The 16,150-nt window shown below is 38.3% G+C and overlaps 1 long non-coding RNA gene across 1 annotated transcript in view; it reads right to left on the bottom strand.

Moving 5' to 3' along the window:
• Positions 1-14,538, bottom strand: part of LOC147755204 (uncharacterized) — a 49,677-nt gene extending 35,139 nt beyond the window's left edge. The window contains exons 1-2 of the long non-coding RNA XR_015328721.1: positions 14,077-14,538; positions 11,882-11,981 (exon numbers count right to left, since the gene is read on the bottom strand). This is a non-coding gene — a long non-coding RNA (uncharacterized LOC147755204). The remainder of the gene's footprint in view (positions 1-11,881; positions 11,982-14,076) is intronic.
• Between the last annotated feature and the right edge of the window lie 1,612 nt (positions 14,539-16,150).

The raw sequence follows: 16,150 nt of genomic DNA, 5'->3' as shown, positions 1-16,150 counted from the left end.
TACTCCTTGCTATTTAAAATCTTTCTATTAACAAGCTTGCCAACGTTGAGACTTGAACAGGTAATGGTCGCTTGCTTTTGTTGTTTATGGCTCTTTAAATTCAAAACAACTCAATACAAACAATAATAACTTTTTTAACCAACTTGATAAGACAGATGCGTGAGGTTGCATGTTTATTCAATTATGGAGAAGCTGTTTTTCAACAATCTCTATCCCACATCGCGCAAACTATCCGTAACGGCTTATTAACTTTTTGATCTAGGTTTTCGCCCTACGATAACTGGAATTTCTTAAAAGGTTGCTATATCTGAGCTTATAATATCTGAGGTCCTTCTGAAATGCCTCAGATCGTGGATAATCATCGAAGGCAAAGTTCTTGTTACAAGTCTAACAAACAAGTGTTTATTAGTTGCATCACACATACAAATATCGCTTTATGTTTATTTAAGACATGATGTTGTATGGGCTGTATTCATTTACCTTACAAGGTGACTAGCATGCAGTGCCTTAAGTGATGCTTTTGAATATGAACAAAAAACCGTTTAAAGTATTTCAGAACACGCAAAGTGACGTCAGGCCAAAAAATAAATTAAGTGTTTTGGGAACATCTGTTTCTACACCCTGTACACGTGCATTATCTGAACTCGTTTTTATAACAGCACATTTCAATATACACAATCACGTGGGAAGTCGAGGTAGACGCAGACTAATGGTGTTATTTCCAAGGGCACAGCTTTTAAAAGTTAAATTTTCCTTCAATGAGTTCATGCTGGTTTGCACCTAGAAAACATTTATAATAATTTTAGTTGTGCTTTGTATCAACCAGAATCTTTACCATAATAAAACAAGGTATATATGTTTGAACAACTAAGCAGTTGATTTCAGTAGACGATCTTAGTCCTTATTCATACATAGGTCTACGGCTCATCGAAAGAACATGTGGAGAATTTTGTGGCAGTACAACATCAAACTTCTTAACTATAATGAGAAGCAAATGTTTTGGCCCAATTCTTAGTTCTCGTTCGTTTAAATTCTCGAGATTTTCCAACAAGGTTAAAAGAAACAGCCCATTGGATTGCCTGGATTGGAATATGTTTTAGCTAGATTTGGGACACGTAGGGCACGCGATTGCGTAAGTAAACTTTTACTGAATAAGTACGCCGCAACAGAAATGCTGAAGCAGCGGTTGGCATGCAGTGCTCAATATGAAGCCATTCTTCGTGTTTAGCAATATACTGAGCAGTCGGATCTTTCAATATCACCTAGTTTCTTTCCAAGATATACAATAAGTGCACTCGGATAGCATTGCATAGCCAATTCTCGGTAACTAGGATATAATATAATGCAAAAACTAGAAATCAGATTGGTCTCGACAAAAGGCATTATAAGGGTTTGCTTATACGTATTACGAAGGCACACTTATTAGACATATATGTGCTCTAAGATATTATAGGTAGAGAAAAAGCTTGTACTAGCTAGTCAGACAAACCTGCCTCCATGTTCTCTCATCCCGTCATTTCCCTTATAAGACGTTTGTTGATAAATCTTTGTCGGTGGAACACGTTCGAAAGTGGTTTCGTGGCACAATAGTATTTGCAGACATTTCTATCTACGGCGCTAATTATCGCTTCGAACGTCGGCCTTTGGAAAGGTGGCATTCAATCAATGTATCAGTTATCAGTAGTAACGTGAGACAGAGAGAGACGCAGACTATAGATAGATATACAGACTGATTCTGACAGCGAGCAGAATTATCCGATTGCCCATTGTCGAAACCAACGTCAAGCACATTTGCACCAGTCACATATATCTGTGCATTTGTGCAAACAGAGCTTTGCAGTCAGTAGGAAGAAAGTAACATATTAAACTTTTGTCCCTTGTTAGATGCTTCGCAGTGTAGCTAAGCCAACAATACCGCGTAACATTGAAACTAACCGAAATGCATCAACCGGAAGCCCGTAGCGATCATCGGTGTGTCTCGTAAAGAGCCATGTATTTTCTATTTATTAGGTTGCAGAATAGCGTTTTGAATTAAATCATTATAGTTTTATGACAGGTGAGGTTAAAAACGTATTCTACATTCAGTCACTACCAAGTACAGTCTAGAAGGGCAGTGCAGTCATTATTAACATTTGTATAAATAAAAAAACAAAAAAGAAAAAAAAGCTGCATAATAATCACTACCTCACAACTCGAATTGCCCCTTTGAGGCCAAGTTGGCGTAACGCCGACTATATGAAACCGAGACAATTCTTAGCAACCTCTGTTGTATATGCTGGCAGTTAAGTAACACGCTCGGCTTTAACATTTTAATACTCGATACATATGATGTCCCAAGATTTGTTTGCAAGATATTCTACCCAATAGGTCTATATCAATCAGTTGACTGTAGCTGACATTCTTCTTATGTCTATAATTGTTACGTTTTCAAGAATACACATATGGAGCTCAAAACAGCCAAATAACAGAATCGGCTAGCATTATCAGGCATTTGCTCAGTTCTTTTTTCGCTAGCAACTGTTCCACCCTCCTTTATACCTTACAGTACGATTGTTACCGCCCTGTTTTTATACATACGAGCCTCAAAAACTTTTCTGCAGCTAGTTTCCATCGCTAAAAATTCAACACTTTACTACCCCTCACATATACACAAATTTTTCGTTCATTCTGCCGCATTGCTCCTCGACAAGCTTCTAATGCGTAACTCTTTCCGGCTTTCTTTAAGGTATTCTCTAGAAAATGAGTCCGTCCATTAGCTACTGAAGTACGACTTCTGCGTCGTCCGTCCATTAGCTACTGAAGTACGACTTCTTCCATCCTGTTATTTTCATTATTCCTCTTAAGTGCTTTTCAGCGCAGTTCACTCTGTCGTCTACAGTTCAGGCTTTTACATTGTTCAATATTATAAGGCAGATGGCCATCCTGCTCCTAACAAGCAGTGATATGTTAGGACGAGGCTAAGTATATGATGCAGACAAGGAGAGAGGAATGCTACTTGCCTTAAATAGCGAGAGAAAGAGTTAGAAAGAACAAAGAGAGTGAACACTTTATTTACTGAAGGCATAGTACTTATGAAGAGTGGCAGAAAACAGTGCACATAAACATCTGTTTAACTCAACAGTATAGTCACAATCGAAGTCTCATACATACTTAATCAATGTATCTTCAAACTTTTTTTATCATTTCTTAAGATATCATTACATGTTACGCCCCCCGACGTTCGCGTTTGGGCAAGATGGCGTTATATAAAAGTCCAAACTAACGAACCGCGTTTCGAACATAGACTATTCCTTTAAATAAGCTTCTTTCCGTGTGCTGTATGTCACCCGGTCTCTATATTGAGTTAGTTCTTTGTGCGCATATCTTGCAACCTGCAACATGGATTCCGCCTTCTACGCGTCTAGAACTGTTTCATTTCTTAAGATCTGCAAACCTCAGGATAAGATTGCACCTCAGATATTGCTATTAAGCTTTTTAGTTAATGATGTGTGCTCTCTGCACGCGAACTGTTCCGCCAGCCTTTTGCGTATTCACAGTGCTCATTCATGATTAGATATAACTTGCAGAACTTGCCAGATGCCCGGCTAATCGAGAGTAAATTCGATGGGTGCGTGCGACACTACTATGGCTGCCTCATTTTTTTTTGTCGTTTATGGGGATACTTAGTTACGCAACATTTATTTGTTCTTTTCATTTCGAAATTATTCACATGATCGACTTCGTAGCTGTCGGGTTCTGCTTTCATGCTGTCTAATAACAAAACGCATATCCCGTTTTTCTGCTCACAGCATCACTTATCACCGATCTGAACGGTACGCCTATATCAGACAAAGACAGCAGATTTTCGTGTTTTTTATTGCTAGAAGCAGTTGAAATCGTTCCGTGCGCCGAATCGTTAGTATGTCGATATTGTTTGACTTCATTCTCTCACTTGGTTCTGTTTCCTTCATTGTGTACGACATCAATATGGTATTATAGGGAATGACTATCCCAGTCGAATATGCGTATTCAATCGATTAAACAAACGTACTTGGTCACTTTAGGACTATTTGCCCCGCACATTTACCCAGGTATTCAATACAGCCGTTACCGAAAACAAACGCTTTTAGCTAGAAATATTATAATACTGCGCTTTCTTCCGTCACTGTCACGGTGTATCTAGGTGCAAGAGAACATTTAAATGTTAAACGACATTGTTAACAATAGTCCAAGACGCTTCAGCTGAAAAGACCTCGCTGGAGGTGTCAGAAGACTTCTGCTGTTGTTGGAAGGAGAGAAAATAAGTTTACCATATATTATCTTATTATTATAGCAGACGAAATCGCAACAACACTTTTATACCAAGTTATCGTAATTATAAAGTGAAGAATAATTCATTCGGCCGTATACATTCTGAACTTGCGGGTAATATTCCTAAGTAAAGAATGTCCAGATGGCCGTACGGAAACTGTGTCTCTGTAAATAGGATACACAGAGCTTTAGATATTAGAAATGTTATATTCTGGTCCTGGTATAGAAATTGTGTTTCTACTTTAAAAAACACTGATTTCAATAGTAAAGAAACATTTACATTGCAAACTTACTGCTTATTGGTCGACCGTACTAGTTAGTATCTTCTGTTAACATATAGAAGTCTGTACGCCATATATTCGTTTTAATTCAACGCAGTTCTTTGTACTTGATCCAGCCTTTACCCTTATAAAACTCGAACTATAACTAAGTCCTAGAGTATTCTATTTACTTTCCGTGCTTTACATATACACATACATACATATATGTTTAGTGTATTTTTTTCTCATTTGGACACCTTAATTGCACACCTGTAGCAGACCTTGAGCCAGCATTTCCCCCTGATATTTCCGGCTAATTCACTCAGCCGTTATAATTGGTTTTCTAAAAATCAACAATTTTTTCACTACACGCCTTTGATAATTTGCTAATCATTTCCATTCACTTTTTTTTGGCTTTTTGTTATTGACATAGATAGTAACGATAATTTAACGATAGTTATTTTTATCCCACAATCCCATTCGCGCACACTTGTACAATTTTCCTTTCAATGTCCACATACAGTTTAATATTTGGAAAATTCCCATGACTTTAAACGTCTTTTGTATTGTTTAGGTAGCACATAATAGTGTATAAAAGCCTTAACTTATTACAGGCGATTATTTCTACTATCATTTATAAAAGCTGCTGTTCAAAAAAAAAAAAAAAATATATATATATATATATATATACCAGTTTTTTTTTAAATAACCATTAATAATTCAGAGAAGGAAAGCTTGTACTAACACCTCAGTCCTGAAAAAGTTTTGTTATCATGCAGATATGAACTAGAAAAGAACCACCGTATCCCACGGTCGTTGAACTAGTTAGTAAAGAAGGTTAGGGGATTCATCGCCCATTGTATGAGTTTGTAAAGTTACTATTTTCGTATTCATGATGTGTACTTGAATAATCTAAGTCTATTAGAATTTACCATTGCTAGCAAGCACCCCACAATACGATACAGATGAGTCTAGAAATTATAGAAGTGAAAAATGGTTCGCTGCATCTAAGAGCCTACTCCGTTACCAAATAATACCACAACAGATAAAAATGACAAACTTATAGCCGCAGAGGTTACTGTTGCATCAGCCTGATTTCGTTGTAGGGTAACTGGAGTTCTAAAATTTTCCCAGTGGATAGCCCATGAAAAACGTGTCATTCTTTGAAGATCTCAAACACATAATGGCCATCGAAATTGAATTCCTAATCCTATTTTTAATGTGAAATGAGTATTGCTAAAAGAATAATTCTTTTTGTACGGGGCTTCCTAAATTGTTTGGCATAGACAACCACAGAAGAAGTTCTGGAAACTGTTTAATTTAGAAAAAAAAAATAGCGACGTTGTATATTTACGTCCCAAGACTTGCGTCATCGAAAATAAGACAATTGAACTGTTTATACCTGGAGACCGTAAAAATTAGGCCCGCCATATCGAGGCCAACAGCACATGATACACAACCTGAGTGAATAAGAAGGTTATTATAATTTTGAAAAAGTAGGTTTTTGATTCCAGTCAAAGTAGGTAAAATAGGCCTACGGTAAGTGCGGATCCAGTAATGAGTAGGTTAACGATTATTAGTGCACAAAAAAGGTAAACTGATGAAGACAATTAAAATACCTTTATATTTTACATTGACGGAATTGCAACTCCGGATACCCAGATTTGTAACAATATTTACAGATATCCATAAGTAGTGTAGAGTTGCTTATTAAAGTTAACTTAATAATATAGTTTGTCGATATAACGTTAGTGGGTTTTAACTGCACTTAGTAGGCGTCTCTGTTAAAGCGCGATCTTCTTTTGAACAAAGGTAGCCCCTATCCGAACTATTTCTGGCAATAATCAAAACAGAAGAAGAGCTACTCATTTTTAGGTCTATGGATAGCTTCTGGATATTTGATTATAAACGCTTCTATTTAATAATATTCCATTTGTGTTTCTAGACACCATAATATCTCGAAATTGTTATACAGGAAAATATAAAGTCTGTTCCAATAAATGAGATCACACATACGTATTTCATGGGCCGCTATAACTAGGAAATTATGCGCATATGCCTTATACGGATTTAATTAATTAATTAATGCTGCAAAACGAATTTTGTAGAATGATAAACGCATTCTTGTTCAACCAATCGGATACATTCATAGTTTTTGTAGAATATAGACAACTTTCTTTATGAATATACAACTGTATTTTGTGTATAAATGAATCCAAAAACTCCGATATTTTTAAAGTTCATAAACTTCTAGACTTATGAAAAAAATAAAGAGAGAGAGTACAAACTTACGTAGTGCTTGGGACATATTACATTACATCTTGTACAGATGCCTCCCGCAGGATAAATCCATTGTTGCATAAAATTCACCTACTGTAAAACGTGTTAATTTTGCGGATCCCTCCTAAGGCTTCGCTACTCATCGCCTTCGTGTTACAAAAGTCTTCTCTCATATAATAAGAAACCTCGAATAGGCAGGACTAACGCGGAGATTAAATCTGCGTCTTAGATTTTTTACCAACCGCAACGTATCGCCTAAAGGGTACACGTATCTACTCAATGATGATCGATGCAGCCTCATGGTGCGTTTCAAGAACGCAGATTTAATACGGTGTGATCTTTTGAGTTGTGTACGCGAGCAAACTTTCCAGATAACTAAAAACCCGTAGGAGGAACCTGGAACTATCCTTATTTACCAACGCCATTTGCAAAGAAAATCTTGGAAGTGTTCACATTCGGCACCATCGCTTGCCGTTCTCTGTCTCTCTGTCTATAGGCTCTCTGCGAAGGTTCGGCTATTCGATGGCAAAACTACCCGTGGGTACCTGATGCTGTGTACGCATTTAAAAAACATTCTGCCTATGTCGGAAGCCAGAACCTCATGGCGTCTGTCCTAGCGATGTTAACTGATAGTCTAGTCTCTTCCATGTAGATCGTCAGCCTTGCAAAAGTTTACTGGATATGACCGACTCCCGGCAAAGATGACAAGATTATCGGCATAAAACAATGTCTTTAGCTGGCCTGCTGGGTCATCAACTGGAACGAAGAGATAAGTCGGCAGCAGTAAAAACAGCGGGCGATTCAGGTTACCACTTTGTGCTATGTCGTTTAATTGGACGGACGTGTTCCGGTCGGGCCACGCCGTCATCTGTACTCAGCGCATTCTCTTGTAGCATCATTCCGATCAATGGCAACATCGTTTATGGAACCTCCACTTTCTTTCCTGGAGTCGATGAACATAGCGAAAAGCGTCATTTCACGGACCATGTCACACGCCATGATGATGGATTGTTATGTGCGAAATCTGTGCCGTTCGCTTGAGCTACATGAGCAAGCGTTTAAAAACCTTGTTACAATGAGATGAGCCAAAGCCTGTAACGTTTTTTTTTTGCGTAATTGCTTTCTATAAAGACCGGTCATGCTTGTTTCGTTATGTACACCGGTCGGTAAAGCATTACTACAGCTTGCTGGCAAACGTCCGTGCTGTAAGTAAGCATTGAATAGTCTTATGCAACATGTCAGCCAGACATTTTTTATGTACGTTTGTTTATACTACTAAAAATGTAGGTTCATAAGTTTGTTCAACCAAAACGAAACCCTAGAGGGCACGGATTGGGCTGACGCGAGTTCAACAAATACTTTGTTCCTAATGGGTAAAGCTTTTTTTTTTTTATAGAATCTGTTAATTTAATTGGACGTAAACCGAGACCAACAGCTTCTTTCTCGTTTTTCATATTTGAAAAAATGCTGCATTAGGAATATACTGTCGGGTAAAGATCGCCAATTAGAAGATCGCAAGCGCAGTTCTGATATAAGAAAGCGAAGAAGCGATCATAAGATACTTTAGCTGCATCACGCTACTTTAAATGAATTCATCTACAATTAAAACACTGTTCAGAGCGGATCGCGCGCGCTAGGTTTTCACTATGTCTTGTATATTTCCAAATTATTCCATCCCTTATTGTACAATAGCAAATAGATGTATTTGCAGTACCTAGAAGACGCTGGAACAATTATCGGCTGACTACAAGCAAATATAGCATATATATGATTATTATAACTGGATAATTACTATGCGGAAATACAATTAACGTAAAACTGTCTCATGAAAGCTAGAACCGGACACTTTTTAAAGGTGTGTGTGTGCAATCGTGGAGTACGTCCGATTGGGTGTAACTCTAAGTACTAGAAGAGCATGGTAAGCAGCAGGACTGTTGGAGTGGAAGAACCATATAAACAGAGCAGGGTAATTCCGACCTGAATAATTAGACTGGCCGCATTACCTAGGTTACTGGGGTTTAGTTCCAGTAAAAAGAAAAAAAGCTCTGCGATTTGCACTGAGTAACTGCAACTATAATTTCCACATTTGTGCCCACATAAAATGTCTTTTGTATAACGGAGCGAAGTGAAATATTGCGGTCTATCTTTGTATATAATACTAAAAACCTGTGTGTTTTGTTTATTGATCCGATTCAGATCAACTTTTTGAAGTTATCGGATCGATTTTTGACGTCTCGTCAGAGTTTCATTCTGGCTGAATCTGCGCGTAAGATAAGACAAAAGTTTTTTTGAAGGATTTGTCCCGCTCGCGCTACACTCAAGTATTTTTTTGAGTTAATTTTTCTAATAAATGTTAGTGTTGGTGGCTTATTCGCTTGTGTGACGTGGAGACGAATAATTTCTTAAAAAGAAGGCTTCCTTTGTTCCAATCGAAAACCTTTACCGAGCTGAATCGAAACGTAACACAACGCTGTTTGTTTGAACGATGAAAACCTAATAAAGTGTTCTAGGTAACGGGGTTTTTTCTTGATGTGAATCGATAGACTTTAACGAGCTGAGTAAAAAGCTATAATAGATATGCCTATACCTAAAGTTGATATCTTTGAGTATAAAATTCAGAACCTTTTGATCGTAGGGATTCCTTTATTTAGCAATTGGGTGATGGGACAGGATCAATGGGTCAGCCGACTGTATTAATCGCAATACCTTACGTTCGTTCCTTAGAGGTCGCCTAACGACCGACCCAATTCGCGTGCATTTTAGAAAAAATCAATACGAAAAGAGAATCGTCATCACGTACGTGGAAATTTAGCAAAAATCAACATATCAGAAGTGAGACAAATGTTGAGTTGTCAGGTATATCAGGATCGAGCGATGAATGAGCTCCAAAGATATTGAGAATTCCTCTAAAGTTGATTTTAAAAAGTTGTTTGTCTAGCTCTACTAGCGCAGGTTTGATAATAGTTCTGTTATTCAAAGCCATAAGATAATTTCAATATTCGGAACTTTATTTGTGAAATAAATTAAATGAAAAAAAAAAAAGTTTTAAACGAGAGAAATTATAGCTTCATGTATTACATATATCGAAACCTATATTATAGTTGTTGCTTCTAGGAAAACATGTATAAATAATGTATCTATGCTCAAATCCATGGTGTGTTAGAAACCTTGCCTGAACTATGTTCGACGACAAGTACTCCATGTGTGTTATATCAAAAGCTCGAGACAATAGAATGAATAGATCGTCAACATGACACTGATCATAAAAGATGTGGGCAACGTAAAAGAATCCAATACCAAAAACATATTAACGTAGCTAAATATTTGCCGTTACTAGATGAAATGTCAAATTAGAATGAATTGGTTAAATTGTCTGCAGAGCTATAATTGAACCTAACGAACAAAAACAAAAAAGATTGTTGTTTACTTTCACTAGAGATCGCTCTCGTCCTGAAACCTACAATCCTTTGTTAATTATACAAAATGGCTTTTAGAATAGAAACGGACGACTAAGGCCATAAAATGGCCAATAATTATAATTTTTTCTCAAATCTACTTTATGGATTCACAAGATAGTACTCATCGCCGTCTACAGATTCTGAACGGTTTAGAACCTTGTGTCGTCGTGTAGGGTTTCGAAGGGGCGCATTGGGCGAGTAATCCTTAACATTCAATATTTTACAAAAGCCAAAGAATATTTTGATTGACGACTACCGAGCGAACGCGAAGCGTTTAAGCAGCGAACGAAGTGGAAATGATTGTTCAAAGTGTCCTACTATCAGGTATAGTAACACTGCGGCACATCGTTCCACGCTATCGAGATGATCCTTCCTAGCCAGGAAGGTTCGCCAAAATAGGCAAATTTGCAGGTAACTATATCGATTATATAGTAGCTCGGTGATGATGGTCGATGTGAAACTGGACCGCGATACTACATATATCGAATCACAAATGGATTTAATCATCTGTTGCAGACAGGCCGTCTCATTAAGCAACACCTAGCAAATACTGGCTCTGAAAACTTATCCTTTACTCAAAATAATCTTCTCTCAGAGATTCACTGCGTATCAGAGGCTGTGTAATGTCGTTAACAGCGAAGATGGGTTGTCAACCAATGGCAAACGTTTCACCTTCATTTCAAGACGGACAGAGATACATGGTAAAACTTGTTACGAGAATGCTATAATCTACATTTGCACTTACGGAACCGCATTGCTACATCTCACGATGACGTGCAACGCGCATTGGTCAAAAATTACCGGAAGCCAGTAACTCGAATGGGTCGGGATGAATCGAACAAGTATCTTAGGTAGAGCAAGTTGTTTGTCGAACATTATATGCAGAAATTAGCCATGTTACTGCCTGCTTGATAACTAAAGAATATAGCAAAAGTGGGCCACCGCATATCTGTATTTCGCTATGGCACAGCTACGACAAACCTGTGTAAGCTAAACTTCTGAATCCAAACGAATTCAGAACTTCGCAGATTAGTTCTTAAACGTGTTTCAAATCATAATACGAATTCGCTCTGTGTAACCGACCGTCAATGTTCAAAGGGAAAACCAAGAGCACACGTCGAGCGTACACTTTATAAAAAGTGCATATGGACGGCGCTCTTCCGAAATAGGCTACAAAGAGAGCCAATAACATCAAAATCATAAAATCACATTAGAGTGGGTCGTTCTGTCTTCAATTATTAACATCGAAATACAATCAGTGAAATATGCTGCGAAATACACATTTAAAGGAAGCGACAAAGTTATCTTGAAAGGCGAAAGTTAACAATGTTGAAACAGTCGGTACATATGACTGTGTCAAATGTATCGACTGTTTCATGCACAAAAAAATTTCCCGATTTAGAGACGGTGTCAATCCGTTGAACGACCACCTCTATACCAACCGCAGGAACAATGAGTGTTTTCCAAGAAGTTATCCGTGCGCAAGCAATTTGAGACAATGAAAAACCAGCATTTATGGCCCATAGAAACATTGCTCTACGTCTGTATGAAGCAGGAAGAAAGAAGAATTAAGTTTTACATTTTTCCACTCACTCAGAAAGGTATGCTTTCACGTCTTTGCACAGCAAATCCATATCGGGAAGGAACCAAGATTGTCACTTCGTAATATTCATGGACCCATATGTTCGACTCACTGAAAACGCATGAATTATTCTTTCATTAATCACAGAAACTTGCTAAAGAAACGACTGCTTATTAACAACGACGATTGGCAGAAGGCTATGAAGTGCCGAACAAACTCAAATATCTCAAGCGATCCTTTTGTGATTAAGTTAGTGATGAAAAAGGGCGCCAAACTTATGTAATCTTTTTAAGAATGCAATGATTCAAAATTATTCAAAACCGAGTATCAAAAAAAAATATTATCGCAGACGTTCTTCAAAATAAGGCTTTCACATATCTTTGGATTAAATTAAAGGATTTCAATAAAAAGCTAGGAACTTCGAAAAAAAAAAAAAGAAAGGGTTTGGCAAGACATTTAATAAAAAAAATCGAAATGCACATATTTTAGATTCCTTAATAAAAATTATTATAGAGCATGAACTTTGTGTGAAAGGTCTGGAAAGCTGTGTAAAAATAAGTGTGTTTTCTTGACAACTGATAGATTTCGATGAACCGAATGTATATACATATATATATATATGGATACTTTTTAGAGAAAACTGTGAAAAACTTCCTACTTGTAGTACCGGTTTGCTTATGCAACAATGGGGCTAAAATATGTTTCGAGTTGTATTTGAGCAAGTTGCTAATAAGTGCCTATCAGAAGGTTAGATTGGCAAATGAAAATTACCCCAACTGATCTTAAGAAAGAAAAATACTAAAATTTAAAAAAATATATGTGAATAATTATTATCCAAAACAATTAGACTAAAAATCTGAAGATTTAAATGGCGTCCAAAGAACAAAATCAATATGCCAAACATATAAAAGATTTATCTTCGTTTATTACTATTATTTACGTTTATTAACTATTAATAAGCTACTACCTGTTAATAAAAAAAAATGAAAAGATACAAAAACACCTTTAAGCCTTGGCGACGACCCAGGAACGGGGTTAATAAATAAAGTGAAACATACAAAATCCATATAACATATTTACTGCATCTTCGTTTAATTTAATTTCTGCAACTACTTATTTTAAGAAAAAAACAAAAGCTAAAGAATCCTTAAGATTTGGTGACGGCTCGGAGATGGAACAGATAGAGAACTAGCCAGGCTAAAATACTCGTAACCGTGTTGCAGGATTTTACCTTATACCAGCATACGACAAACACGACAAATCTATAATTAACTGAGCCCCTTGGCGGAATACGCTTGGGGAAATAGGCAGACGAAATTACTGCGAACGGCGACACGTTAGATGAAACAAGGTAAGTGCAATGGGATGCTTGATTTATCTCACAGCTTGCCTTAGATTGAGTGTAATCTTAATGAATCATATTCATTAAGTCCTACTGCATCCTACTGGAAGTCCTAGGTAACGGATTTTGTCCAATCGAAGGCGACCGCTTGAGGTGCTCCGATTGAGCTGATTAGGTCTACGTGAAAAAAATCATACGCTTTGCCAAATACGTTTCTCCCTAAGAGGGGTAAATACTGCATTTTGCTATAGAGAATAATTTTGACTTAGCCCTTCAAAGAAGCAACAACTTCATTCTTATTTTGCACGTCTGAAAGCTGCACTCTTTCTGCACCAGCTTTGTTTTTCTCTTAGAGCATAATGTAAGTTCAGATGATAACTTCATTTTCGGCGTTCACCAACGTCGTTCATCATCGGTGTGAAAATCGTGTTGTCAGAGTGTCTAACGTGCATAGTATGAAACACCGTGTTTAAATAATGCGCCAGTTCACACACATAATAAGTATTTCAGGTTTGTCTATTTGACTAAGGTGATTTTCATTGTTACTGCAGGAGGGCCGTATGGCCTTAGTAGTAGTCATACGTACTATTGGCAAACTTCACGTTGTAGACGACAAGTCAAGCTAGCTTTTTTTGAGAATTCATTTGCTCTCTTGTTGCATGGAACTCTATGTAGAGGAGAGTTGTTCATGCCATCCAAAAACAACGACTTAGCAATATGACTTCGACGGCCAGCAGCATTGCCGTTAGGACCGTATCAACGAACAAAGATTTCATGCAAATGTACGTAGGTGTACATATCAAAACAAAAACTCACAACCTAAAATTGGACAGTCAAATTAACCCTACTGTGAATGTAATTTACCTTTCACTTTTGTGTAGATAAAATAGTATGTTAAACAGCAAAACGAACGAATGATGAAGCCTGAAGCCGTATCTGCTAGGCACCGCGTGAATCTAGCCGATCTGTAATATCTTAGCATTGTACTGCAGAGTCAGACCTGCTCGATCTACGATTAACCCTTATCATGCCTCTACCGCACTTGCTCAGCTATGTCCAAGCGAAGCCTGCTTAAAAAACGTTGTTCGTAGGAAACGATATAAAGCGACTCCGTCGACAGACCTGAACACAGCAGTGCCAGCAACAGCTCATACGGGTCAACCGAGTATAACCCTCTAGAGCCACTACACAGCGTCATTAAACTTCCATTAGAAGGTTGCACTCTTCGACACCGACGACGCTACCGTCGCGGGACGTCCGCCGTCCTGCTTCAATTGATAAGCTCGTTCCGTTATGCCACTGCCCCCTTTGTTTTTCCAAGACACATGCCTGTTTACAGCTCTGCCCTTGCCAACGTTGACAATAACAAATCATTTCTGTTACAAGACGAGGCTCGTCACATGAACTCTCTCCCCGGCATCTAAACAAAGCCCCCGATACGTTCGCAGTTTAGCATACTCCCTAGCCATGAACGACGCTGCTTGACCAACGGCCTACTTGCCTCCAAAGAATGGAACACGTTAACACTGATAATGCACACTTGTCAGACAATGAAACAAATGACACGAGCTGCCTTATTCATAGTGTATGACGGGCGTTCCGAAGAAAAACAACCGTCACTGCAACACCTATTTTCAGATGACTTTAACCGGAAAAAAAAAAAGTGAAATTCTGCGCTGCCGAAGATACCGTTGAATTCTTCAAGAGTACTTTCAGATGGGTTAACCAACACATTTGCCATTTAATGATAGCTAAATCTCTAAACTAAACTAAAATGATAGCTAAAACATTTCATCGTAGATCTCTGAGATGCACGCATAATCGTTAACCCGGAAAAACAGCCCGTCTGGAGCTCATGCCATGTACAACAATATATAACGTCAGCCAACGAAGTCGGACTCGTTGTTTAAACCGACGTAGCCTTCAGTATCGTACCGCGTAGCATAGTCTTTTGGTACCGCCACAGAGCCTTCGACGAAGGTCGTTCCGACACGCACCCGCGTATGCTGCGATTCGTTTACGGACTACATCGGTCGTACGACTGCTTGCAGTGCGTTTTATTCTTCCCGTGCCAAAGAAAATGGCTGGTGTCCTTCGCTGCGGGTAAAGTGACTGCCTTGCGATATCGTGTCGTGATTCACGCCGGTTCGGTTTGTCATATCTTACATGCAAAGCGATTATTTCGGCAGTACTAGGTGGACATGGCTATTTTGAAAGTTGAATAGAAGAATGTCTTTTATATTCAGATTAGCTAACACACCTACGGGTTACTACATATTGGGGCCTTATTGACGTAAGACGCAATGATGATTTATCCAACGTTGGAGTGTGCTACGTTTTCTCATATTTTTTTAGAGGGTGCCTTCGATATATGGCTGAGGTAGGTTACGACGTCGTGATGTACTTCCGCACCTATGGTAACGCGTCTCTTTTCCTCATCATGATTTGGTCCAAAATCGAATCCAAACTAGTCAAGGGCGAGCGATATTTGATTGAAAGAATTCTGCAACTGGAAAAAACGTTTATACGACACCACATGTATTCGTGGGGGTCCATCATCGCTTCTGGGCCCTACACTAGCTATATACTTTACGTCAACAATACTCTTCCGATGTACCTACGGCGTTCTCTGGAAATTTGTGGGGTTGCCGATTAGAAAAATGCTGACGACGAGACGCATCACGTAGCTAGCTCAAAACGCGTCGTGCCTTACAACGCGTTCCTTCTGAGAATGTTGGACTACCATTTCAGTGTTGGCATATATTGAGTCATTTAAATACATCATTAAGTATATGCTCAAAAAAAGGAACAAAGCCATCCTTAAAGTAGGAAAGATCGAGCAATACCGAAATGGGGATACATTGGCTGCTGCCAGGCTGTCACCCAAATCCCTAGGTTCCTCATCCAGGACCGCCAGCCATCTAAGGATTCCGACATC

This window comes from Varroa destructor, unplaced genomic scaffold (assembly GCF_002443255.2).
Source record: "Varroa destructor unplaced genomic scaffold, Vdes_3.0 BEIS01000005.1, whole genome shotgun sequence".
Classification (NCBI taxonomy): domain Eukaryota; kingdom Metazoa; phylum Arthropoda; class Arachnida; order Mesostigmata; family Varroidae; genus Varroa; species Varroa destructor.
The sequence above is the reverse complement of the archived record's forward strand: the minus strand, read 5'-3'. Positions and strand labels throughout refer to the sequence as shown.